Raw genomic sequence first — 12392 nt, 5'->3', positions numbered from 1 at the left:
TAGTTTCCTCATTTATAAAATGTAGATAACAAGAGTACCTATCTTACAAGTTACTGTGAAGAGTAAATCAGTTAACATGTAAAAAGTTAATACGTGATCCAGTTAGAAAAGAATTTCAATGAAAGTGCATAATAAATGTTAGCTGTTGTTGTTATTGTTATTATTATTAGTTCCTCATCTGTCAAAGAGGGAAAAATAGTACGTCTTTGAATTGTGACATATCTGAAATATTGATCAGAATATCTATCATAGAGTAAGGGCTTAACTCATGGTATATACTATAGTCACTGACAAATGGGTTCATTGTCCCTCTCCTTGTATGCATTTTCTCCTGATTCAGCCATCAAAGAAGTCAATTTTCAGAGAAAGTATAAATCATTCTATGGCCAGAAGTATATGTACTGCTTTTGTAGTTCACTCCCCCTTTCCTGAAAGAGCTTTTTCCAAATAAGCTTTTCAGAAAAGTCAATTGAAGCAGTGATTTGGAGTCACCTCAAAATGCCTAAAGCCCTAAGATTATATATTATGAAATATATGCCTACATTTAAAGTTGAGGTTGAAGAGAGGGAATATTTGAACTCAGAGTTCCTCCTCTGAGTAGCTATAATTCAAAGTCTACAGTGCGACTCCCGTTTGCCCCTCAAGAGTTGCTGATGACCTGGAAAAGCAGATTGGAGGGCAAATCAAGAAAAGGTGATCTATCCCTCTCTGTTTGCAATAATCCAAAAAACATGATGACTTCTCCGGCCCTCAGGATTAGTTCCAAAGGAGACACCAGATAGCTGTGGAGATGAGGAAGAGATTCCAACTAAGTTCATCTGGAGGAGTCAGAAAAGATGTGATGTTTGAATTGGTCTTAAATAAATCCAAGTTCAGAGAAGTGGGAGGGAATAAACGTTCAGCAGTGAGAACAACCTATTCATCAAAGCACGAAGAGCACAATGATGCCTTTCTTCCATCTTGCTCTTGGAGAACTTACTGTTACTGTATTTTTAAATGAAGTGGGAAGGAAGGTCAGACAGATGTTCCAGGAGGGAAGTCCCACTAGATCATACGGGTATCATTGGATGATTATGCAGATACCATTGGATTATATGGGTGCCTTGGGAAACAATTTTACACAGCCCCACTCTCAAGGCACTTACAGTCTAACACTGAATATAGACAAAGAAGTAAGAACTATTATGAGTGATGGTTGTTAAGAAAAAGAAAATGTAATTAACTAAACCTAGCCTATAACTCAGGCAAAGCCATTCTGAAATAATCCATTTAAATAGAGGCTTGAATAGAGAGAAATTTAAAGAATACCTTGGTCCTATTGGTCACCTTGGATGACATTTCTATATACTCAGTCATAACTTAGGCATTATGTATGTGCATATGAGTGTTGTGTAGGTGTATATACACCTACATTTTTTAAATTGAGGAGTGAATTCCACTTGGTAAATCTAATTTTGGTGGGGAAAGCTCTAGAAGTGCTGCATCCATGGAGAACTAAAATCTAAAAATGGGCCTTAACTGATGTGCTGATTGTAAATTGCTGGAATAAGAAGTCTCTAAAGCTTCTTCCAACACTAAAAATTACAGTTCCTTATTTAGTACATGAAAAGCAAAAACCCTGTATGTGCAATTTACATATCATTTTATAGGAAATATCTCTATTCTTTTTACTCAATTATTTCTTGAAATCCTCTCTCCATTACACGTACAAATTCCTGCTCAGTTTCAGGGAATGACCAACAACTATACATTTAAACTGATGGAGACAATATAGCAGGATAATTCAGCAGATGAATTACTCTAGAATCAGACTGCACGGGTTTGAATCCAGGCTTAGACAGACACATTATTACAAGGTCTCTAAGCCTCGGTTTCCTCATCTGTACAAAGGACCAAACATATAGTGAACAGTAAAAGAATCTGTGCAGAGCCTAGCATACAGTTAGCAATTATTATGCAATCCCCATACCAACTCTGAGCTACACGTACCTCTTTCCTCTACAGATGAAGAAACTGAAAGTCATAAGTTATTCAAGCTCAGAATTTTTTCCGAGGTCACAGAGTATGGGAAGAGGGATGCACAAATCAGGTCTTTTGAGTCCAGTGTACTGCTCCTTTCTTGGAAGAGCAGGTCTGCCTGTCATGGAGCTCTGATGGCATCTGGCAAGACGGGGCATGAAGGAGCAACCGTCGCGTGCTTCTTGCTGCGTGATCCTCACTCTGTAGTGCTTTAGTGAAATGGATGGAAACAAGAAGAATCTGTTTTTGTATCTTGAAACATTAAAAACCAAAAGTTTTTATCCACAGCATCATCATACAGTAGTATCCCTTGATCTACTATAAGGTGTGTCCAAATAATTTGTCACTGATAATAGAGCAGTAAAGTTTGTGAATATCATGCTTTTTTTTTCTAAAGGAAGCAGATTCAAGGTCATCCATATAACAGTTCTCTCCCTCATTTGTATTCAGATATACTTTCTTGAATGGTTGGAAAAAGCGATGTTGAGGTAATTTGGGAAATTGCAAATGAGTGCCACATATACAGATGTCAGCTGTCAGGTGTCTCTGATACAGAAAAAAAAAAATTAAAGACAGCTGCTTTCAAAGGTGGAAAGAGTGGAGCCAACCTCTTAGCAGCTCAGCCTACCACCCAAAAAGTATTTTTCAGTACTTTTGTTTGCTCTTTGGGATTAGTGCCCTGCTTTTCATCTTTGCTGGGTTCATGTGAACCCTCAGAAAAGCCAAGGCCCGAGCTGCTTATTCTAATCGACCTGCTGCTACAGTCTCCCAGAAGGATGTCCTTATCAAAGCTCAGCAAGATGGGCACTCCCGGAGGACTCATAAGCCTGTGGCACCCCTGGGGTCCCTGCACGCCTGACCTGCGATGGCAGAAGCCTCTGGAAAAAGAGCGGGGATAGAAAGGGAGGAAAACAGAGTGTTATACAATATGCACCAACTCAGCTCCTTGAAATCCTGCTCACAGGCTTCTAGAATGACATTGAAGTGACAAGGGAAAGGCTGCTCTGACGTGTATCCAGGAGGTGCCTTGAAGGTGACTGACAACTTGTTATGCAGAGGCTTAATTGAACCCAATGGCCTTATAAATGAAAGCCACGTGTTCCAAGCCACGGGGGAAGGAAGTGGCTGTTGAGCTTACTCTCTCCATTTCTCCAGCAGTGGCCGACAAATCGCCATTTTACGGGGGTACCTCCTGCCAACCAGTTTCCTGGGTTTTGCGATTCCTGTAATTAATTGCCGATCCTAGAGCCTCTGGCATTTACTTTCCAAGGTTCTCTGCGAGAGGCAGATTATGTTAAATAAGGCAGTAAGGCCAGGGGCATCGACTGTAGCTGCTTTAAGAGACTGCACACAGAGTAACCCAGGTCCACGAGGCATTCTAGCTTCCTGAACCTGAGCCTTCCTTCAGAGGGAGCTCTTGGAAATTAGAGGCCTACGGGGAAAATCTGGGCTAATCCTTTTCTCTCCAATAATAACTACCTGGCATTTATTAAATAATTGCTGGAATTGCATCAGGTGCTTTAAATAAGTGATCTTTACTCCCCACAGACATGGAACTCAATCATCCTCATCCTCATTTTAGAGATGAAGAAACTCAGACACAGAGTAGATACCCAAGGATATTTACCCAAGGACAGTGAACGGTGGACTGGGGACTCGAACCCATATCTGTTTGAGTTCCAAAGCTGTGCAATTTTTTTCTATAACAAACTGACAACATTTATGAAGTATTTGCTCTGGCCTGAGGATTCTGAGAAAAAGTGTTAATGAAGAGTCAGAGATCCAACGATTATGTCAATATTAATAACTAAGCATGATGGTGAGCATGAGGGTGGCGACAATGACAGTAGCGCAATATTTTGAATTGGCAACTCCTGTTTGTTGTACTCTTCTTGAATTTCTCTTTCCTGTACCTGTATTCCAGCAGAGATTACCTCCTGTGCTTTTTCCTCAATCAAGAGAGGCTGCAGTGCTAAAAGCAGAAACCTTGCACTTTTGATTTTAAAACCCAAGAACCAGAGAAGGGAGAGGATTTAAGATATAGATAAAATGTCTTAGATAGAAATGGGGAGGAAGAAATTACACCCACTGACATAAGGAAGGGAGAGAAGAGAGAAAGCAGTCACTGCTTGGGGGATGGTGTGATGGTGAGGGGGTAGATGTGGGGTGCGGCAGTGAGACCCCAGAGAGAAAATGACCACTTGGGAAGGTTAGGTGGTGGGAAAATAGGCAGCCTTGAAAAGAGTTCCATATACTTAAGATATATGGACATATACTTAAGAGTAACATTGACACTGCAGAGAGTAGACGGAAGAGGCATATAAATGGAAGAGTACATGTCTTAGTAACAAGTGAATCATCAATGACCTGGGACCAGATGGGAGACCTGCCCCAACTACTTGATAGCAACTAAGGTTTGAAGCCATGGCACAACCCTGGAGTCAGCCTTGGCTCGACAGGTGAGGTCTAGAAAATAAAATTCTATTGTATTGTACTTTGGGGTAAAAACGAAAAGGAAAATGGAATTTTATATGTCCTATACATCTGTGTAGACTGACTCATACTTGCTTAAAAACAGTAGTACTCATAAAATAACCTTCTGATCACTTAAAAATGCAGAACTACCTCTGTACCCTGTATTAAGTACTTTAAAAACATTCCCTCATTTAACTCCCACGTCTATGGAATAGATGCTTTTATTAACCCCATTTTATGAAGGAGAAATCTAAGGCTTGGTAATTTACCTGAGGTTATACTGATGCCATGTGCCCTTATAGTGACAATATTTACCACTTGCCCTGGCCTAGTGATTTTCTTTCTTGGCTAATTCTTTAAAGACAGGAAAGTACCATCTTTACCATCACAGTTGTCCTGATTGTATCTGCTAAATATCTGAGAAGTTGTTTATCAGGTGAACCTGAGGGATACTCAGTAAGATAGAGGTAACTGTCCTAAAAAACTTCAAAGTGGCCTGCTAGAGGGGGCAGAAGCATGGTTAAATTCTAGAGAAGTAAGACTATAGATTTAATGAAGATAAAAGAAAGATTTGAATTCACTTCTTACATAATTTTCAGCCTAATCATTGAACAAAAGGAATGAAGATTCCAGAAATAAGATACGACTAGGGTGAATCTAATCTTCAGTCAGTAAGCAATTTCTCCTCCGTCTCTCTCTCTCTCTCTCTCTCTCTCTCTCTCTCTCTCTCTCTCTCTCTCTCTCTGTCTCTCTCTCTTCTCTCTCTCTCTCTCCCATCTTTATGACAGGAGTACACTTCCCTGTTCCATCAATCCATTGATCTTGGGCTTAGCCATGGGAATTTCTTTGACCAATGGAATATGAGCAGGCATGCCACAAGCTTGTGGAGTTGCATGTATTATTTTGGGGCTTCAGTGATCCTTTATGAGAAGAAATCCACCTCCTCTCCCCCATGGGGTAGCCACTACTCCTTGAACCTGGGTCCAGAAAGAACACAAGCAAAACAAACCAATCTTTAGCCCTAAACCAAGCCTGCATTAAACCTTCACCCTAAAAACAGTGTCACCAACAAGACCCATAGACATATGAGCAAGAAATGGGTGATTATTCTTCTATATCATTGAGATTTTGTGGTTCTTTGTCACATAGCAAAAAACAGTTTATAACAATAATCAATATAGAAGACTGTTCAGTTGACCATCTCTTCACTTTTAGTTTATCTCTCAGGAATCAAAGTTTGGTGAAATGAATCAAGATTAATGTCCTTCAGTATGCTGGTATAGTTACTTATTTCTGGGGTGTGATGTACCTCATGAACTAGAAGATAGAAAAGTTTGACTTAGGAGCCTGAGACTGTATGGGAGTCTGTATCTCCCCAAGTAAAGTCCCATAGAAAAAAAGCAAAAATACCTTCATTGAACAATAATTGCAAGCATTAATTTCATTTAGTGTGTGGACATTCAGAATAGAAAAAATTTGAAGAGAACCATTAGTGCAAATATTTGGGGGGAAAAGTTTACAGCTTTAATTTCTTCATCAAAAAATGCAAAAATTATGTCTACCTTATGGGAGGGTTTGTTATTCACTCATTTCACAAACATTTATTAGGCATCAATGTTTATTGATTCACTAGTTAGTGGGATACGTGTTGAAGGTACAATGGTGGAAATAAAAAAGAGAGAAAGAGAAATTGCTCATCTCATGGAGCATATTGCCTGGGGAGCCAGACGATAACTGTAGAACTAAATATTCACCATAATTAAATAAATGTATAATTAAAACCTTCAAAAATGGTATAGGGCTTCCCTGGTGGTTCAGTGGTAGAAAGTCCGCCTGCCGATGCAGGGGACGCGGGCTTGTGCCCCGGTCTGGGAGGATCACACATGCCGCGGAGCAGCTGGGCCTGTGAGCCACAACTACTGAGCCTGCGCGTCCGGAGCCTGTGCTCTGCAATGGGAGAGGCCACAGCAGTGAGAGGCCCGCATACTGCAAAAAAAAAAAAAAAAAAAAAAAGATATAAAATATTTAAAGACATAGTGCACAGAATGTGTTTAGTCTAGTGCTAAATTATTAATATTGTTTTACATATTAATGCTCAACAAATGGTGCTGATAGTCAGGACAGTGTGATCATCAGGGTAAGAGTTTCGCATAGGCCCAAGTTTTCCTGGGGCTTGGGATTATTTTCCTCTCTCTCTCTTTCTCTCTCGGTTTATTGCAGGTAAGCATAACAACCCTGACCAGGCTTTTAATTGCTGGCTAGTTAATAATAAACGACATAATCTTAACTGCCTGGGTTTGTCTTTCCTAATGCTTCCCGAAGAGCTCCTGTACCAAACAAGATGATGGTCTTCGTGGAAGAAGGCATCTACGTAAAAACATCGAGCCTGCTTTTTCATTCTGAGCTCAGGAACCAGTAAGGTAAGGGATCACCGAGAGCAGTGCGATGTCGACCATGTCTCTGAAATTTTCTTGCCAATTGTGTTTAATGAAACCTACTGGGCTCACAGCAGATGCTGCCAGCAGTCTCATGGAACACAGATTATACTGAACTCTCTGGGATCTGATAACTTGTATAATAGGAGGGCATTGAAAAAGAGCCGTGGAACGCCTAGATTTCAAGGTACTGTTTCTAGTCCCACTTTTTTTTTTTTTTTTTTTTTTGCGGTACGCGGGCATCTCACTGTTGTGGCCCCTCCCGCTGCGGAGCACAGGCTCTGGACGCGCAGACTCAGCGGCCGTGGCTCACGGGCCCAGCCGCTCCGCGGCATGTGGGATCTTCCCGAACCGGGGCACGAATCCGCGTCCCCTGCATCGGCAGGCGGACTCTCAACCACTGCGCCACCAGGGAAGCCCTAGTCCCACTTTTTATACACATGTCATTATCTTTAGTTAAGTCACTTCATATCCCTGGGTTTTATTTTTCTCATCTATAAAATAACAAGGTTTAAGGCTAGAGGAACAGTTAAGTCCCCACTTACTTGCCCTCTGACCTCGGGCAAATTATTAGACTCTCACAAGTCCCACTTCCCTCGTTTGTAAAATTAGGATAATCCAACCTCCTACCTAGGGTTGTTCTCCCTATTCAATGTGCTAAGGCGTGTGAAATGCTTAGCATGATTCCTGAAGCATAGTCACTGCTCAATAAAATAGTTTATTTTTACCATTAGCCTTGAATTCACCTTTATAAAATAGCGTGTACGTGAATACAGTCAATTTGCAAACTCTGCACCTCACCTCTTTCACATAAACACACACTCTTCACTCCTTGGATTTTGAGTGAACATCGTTTTTTGAGATAGTGAGGATTCACCTTTAAAGATACTTTATCCCTGGACAGAGATAGTAGAGCAGCCGAAAGCATGGAGAAAGGAGCAACGTTAAAGTGAATGCTAGCTTTTACGTGTTTCAACGCAGCATCTTTCACCAGCTTTAAGTTCTCGCTGAGAAAACACACGTTTGCACTCACTTGCTCACAGGTGCATGCGCTCACACACACAGAGCACTGAGGTCAGAGAGAAGATTTTGAATCCTTAAGTCGACTCAGCTGCCCAGAGGGACGACCGTGCCTTAGCTTTAAACATGTGTAGAGCAGTTCATAGTCACTGTCGATTTTTGCAGGCACTCAGGAGGTTAGATGAAGTTTCCATTGATTATGCCTTACTCTCGACTTTGTGTGTGTGTGTGTGTGTATATCTATATCTATATATATAAATGTTAAATGAAGACTCTGCTGGAAAGGAAATAAAGGGTTCCTGTATCTCACATGGAAAGTGATGGTCACATTTTTTTCTGCCGTAATGATGGTTTAATCACTTTGCCAGTGCAAAATGTCATTGGACACACAGACCAAACTTTAAAAGGTATTTTTGCCAAATATCATTGTGTAGGGACAGGAGCCAGCCTTTTTTTCTTCCTTTTCCCCCTTCTCCCCCATTCTCTCTCTCCCTTCCTTCCTCCCTCCCTCCCTCTTTTCCTTCCTCCCTCCCTTCCTTTATTCCTTCCTTCCTTCTGAAAGGATTTAGACTGGCTCTTCTCAGGATTTCTAAGCCCGCCATAATACTGTCTCTACCTGCTTTCTAAATTTATTCCCCATTTCTCCTCCTCATGGAGTCATCCTTCTTGCCACACTGACCTACTTCTGTTGCCTTTGTTTTTGCTAATGTCCCCTCTTCATGTATGACTCCTCTCCTGACCCCATCACCATCTCCTGGATAGATCCTCTGCATTTTTAAAGTGGGTTAAAACTGCACAAATTATCACTCAGCAGTTACAAATCTGGATATATAGGAATAGGGTAAATGAGATATTTTGTCTCTTCCAGAATACGTACGTAAATGAAAGGGCTATGTCTTTTTACTGAAAATTCTACACTTATGAATATAAAGTACTTAATAAGTACTGGAGGATTTAAATTAACTGCCCAAAGAATTCAACAGTTATATTCAGATGATGGGAGCCTCGGATTTGTGCCTAAATTTTAGGGCTTCCCATTCAGGCACTTTCCTTAAGGGGTAAGGGAGCAGTCAGTTGAGCCAGGGAGGAGTACCCAATGAAGTCCCACTCCAAGCTGCCCTAGACCCACCTCCTCAGTGGCCTCTTTCCTTAGTCTGTCCTCCTTAGCGTGGGCTTCATTGCCGATGTGTGTACTCCTAGCACAAGTGGTGGCCACAAGGCTGCTGTTTGCACGAGGCGTGGATGGAGCTTGGATGTGCAGGCAGTGGGGTCCACAAGCAAGGATGCTGCTTGTGCTGTAAGATGGAACCAGAGATAAGAAGAAAAGGAGCACAAAGCTCTAGGTGTCAATCATCCTAAGTTAAATCCTCACTTTCCATGTTGTGTCAAAAGTGTGTTTGCCAAGGTAGGTACAACATAGGTTATTTAAATGTGTTAGTTTGATTCAGACATATGTGCTCTCCTTTTGAATTCTTGCCCCAGGTCTGCACATGGTACATCTGGGCAGGGATCAAATGCCCTCTAATCCCACGGGCCCTTCTGGATCCTCTCAGTCACTCTAAACTCCCATTTGACTTGCCCGCTCCATGCGTTGCTTTTATTTGTGAACTGGGGATACTTATGAACAGACACCTTTGTTACCAGACTGTACTGTTTTTGAAGCAGGTTCCATATGATTCACCTTTGCATCTTCACTGTGCCTATTACAGTATATCTTAAAACTTGTAGATAATTCAAAAATTTTTATTGAACGAACAGCAAAATAAATGTCTCCAAAATGTGTAGATTTTACCCTCTTTAGAGTGTATCAGGCACATGATAACTGCTCTTATCAAGGCCCTTTGGTTACAACAAGCACATTCAAGTTCACACAACAATGAATTCAAGGAGACAGCCACATCGCATGGGCATGAAATAGGACTGGGACTCAGGCACTAAAACTCAGGGTTTAAGAATGTGACTGTCGTGTTTCTTCTAGGGAGATATGACTGCTCATTGCTGCTTCTCTAAGGAGACCACTTTCTTCTGTTCACCATTTCTTCCACTTAGTATAACTCTGTCCCCGGTCCTTTGGTTTACTGGAACACCACCTGTATGGGTCAGCATTCAACCAGAGAAACAGAACCAGTAGGAGATATGTATTAAGAGAGATATTGCAAGGAATTAGCTTATATGGTTATGGGGCAAGTGAGCCATCTGCAGAGCGGGCCACCAGAAAGGGCAGATGGAAACTCTTGGGGACAGGCTGAGGCTGCAACCCACTGGCAGAATTTCTTCTTCCTCAGAGACTCCTCAGTTTTGCTCTTGAGGTCTTTCACCTGATCGAATCAGTCCCACCCAGATTATCTAGGATAATTTCCCCTCTTTAAAGTCAACTGATTTTGGACTTTAATCACATCTATTAAATACCTTTACAGCAATAACTGGATGAGCATTTGAGTAAATGGAACGGTAGCCCTGACAAGTTGACATGTCAGAAAAAGCCATCACTCTGCCTTTGGCCCTTATCCAGCCCGACCCTTTGTTGAGCTTTCTACATTTAGAGAGCCCCGTTCTTTTAGTTAAAATAATCAAAAGAAAGGATTATGTTAGTTTCTGGCAATCAATGTTGTCATCCCTGGTGAGATAAAGGAGGCCAAGATAACAGAGTATGGGGGTCTGCTCCTTCTAGAGGCTGTCATGGAAAGATTCTCTAGAAGAAATTATGGTATGTGCTAGCAAAGAAGCCCCTCTTATAGACTGTCTACCTTCCCTTGGCTCTTTCCTGAATACCATGGAAGTTGGGATGCACTCTGAGAAATAAGGCTTACTCACAGTTCCTTACTTTTACGGTGAACGTTCTTATCTGAAAGGAAGTTTTATAGAGATGAAATAACTTTGCACCAAGAAAATATTTATCACAATTTTGCTCATTTACAAATATATTAAATGTAGAGGCAAACCAATAAAATGTAGGATAGTAGGATGGTCATAAAGCTTCTAATTTGTTACAGATGTAGCAACAATAATAATAACGATAATAAAATACCTGAGTGGATCTTCAACTATTTTTCCCCATATGTCACTAACATAGCTTAATTCTGTCAGTTTTTATGTTTTTTAATTTAGAATGTTAATCAATTGCAGGGTAAATACCAACTTGGCTTCATAATTCTACAAGTACGTAACTTTGATGGGGATTATAAAATTTTACTCACCAATGGCAATTCTGTCCTTCAGTATATCCAATTAAGTTTTCATCCTTAGAGCAAAGTCTTACAGATCACAATGGAAACAAACAGTTGCCCTGGGTTGTGGCTGAAATGAATGCTAATCATGACTGGCTTCATTCTGCCCCATGAAATGTGTGTTTTACAGTGACATTCAGAATAGTACAAATGAGCTATAAATTGCATTTTCATTCTCTAGGCTCCATTTTACAAATTCTATAAATGAGTCATGCATCTGTTTCGTTTGCTTTTGATGCCACAGATTGCTGTGTCCTGTGGTTTTATATACCCAAGCTCTCTTGCTGATAAGCATTTTTGTCCTAAGTGGAAGACAGGAAAGACAGAGGTACAGAGGAATGCATTTCTAAAAGCATTCAAAGGGGATCTATAACAGATTGTTTATGGTGTGGGTTCAGTGTCATTCATTTATGGACTAATTTGTAAGAAACCTCTATTTTATAATAGATACTGTGTTTAGTACTCTGAGGGATATAGTCCCATATATAAGTTATAGCTCAAGTTCCAGAAGCTCACTATTTAGTCTTAGGATAAGACAAGTACAGAGGGCATTACAATATTATTTAAAGCAAGAACAGAGAAAAAGCATGCAATGTTTTATGGATGTCCAATGGAGGACCAAATTGCATCCAGGGAAGAGGAAACATGACTTCATTGAAGAGTTTTGCATGATGTTGAAGACGGACTTACCTAAGCATTACAGAACTAGGATATAGCATAGGCAAAGGTAAGATGTGGAAAAGCAGAGAAGGTGTGTTTGGGCACAGGAAGTTATCCATGTGGATGCAGCAGACGGTGCTGCCAAAACAATATGACTGGACCCAGATTATGAAAGACCTTGGATGCTAGGATAACGTGCATGCTTATTGTCCAGGAATGCAGCAGAGAATCTTATGAACAAGTGTGACAAAGACTTTCAGGCTGAAACATATCCAGGCAGGGACTTCTCTTTTCACACACCACTTAGCATCCTCAGAATATGGTCCATGGACCTCTGCTGGTCCTTATCAGGTTGCTACTGGTTTACGCTGAGAAGAATGCAGAAAATGAAATTAAACATTTAGGAATTTTTCAAAACAATTTGCCATTGGCATTGAAGTACATGATTTTGTATTTTCTAATCCATAACGGATTGGAAAAGAATTGTTTCTTTACCACAGATAATCTGAGAGCACCCAGTGCCTCCGCCCCAGGGTGCTTAGACTATAGACATCAG

This window comes from Phocoena sinus, chromosome 8, assembly GCF_008692025.1.
Source record: "Phocoena sinus isolate mPhoSin1 chromosome 8, mPhoSin1.pri, whole genome shotgun sequence".
In the NCBI taxonomy this organism is placed as follows: Eukaryota; Metazoa; Chordata; class Mammalia; order Artiodactyla; family Phocoenidae; genus Phocoena; species Phocoena sinus.
This window is presented reverse-complemented; position numbering follows the sequence as displayed.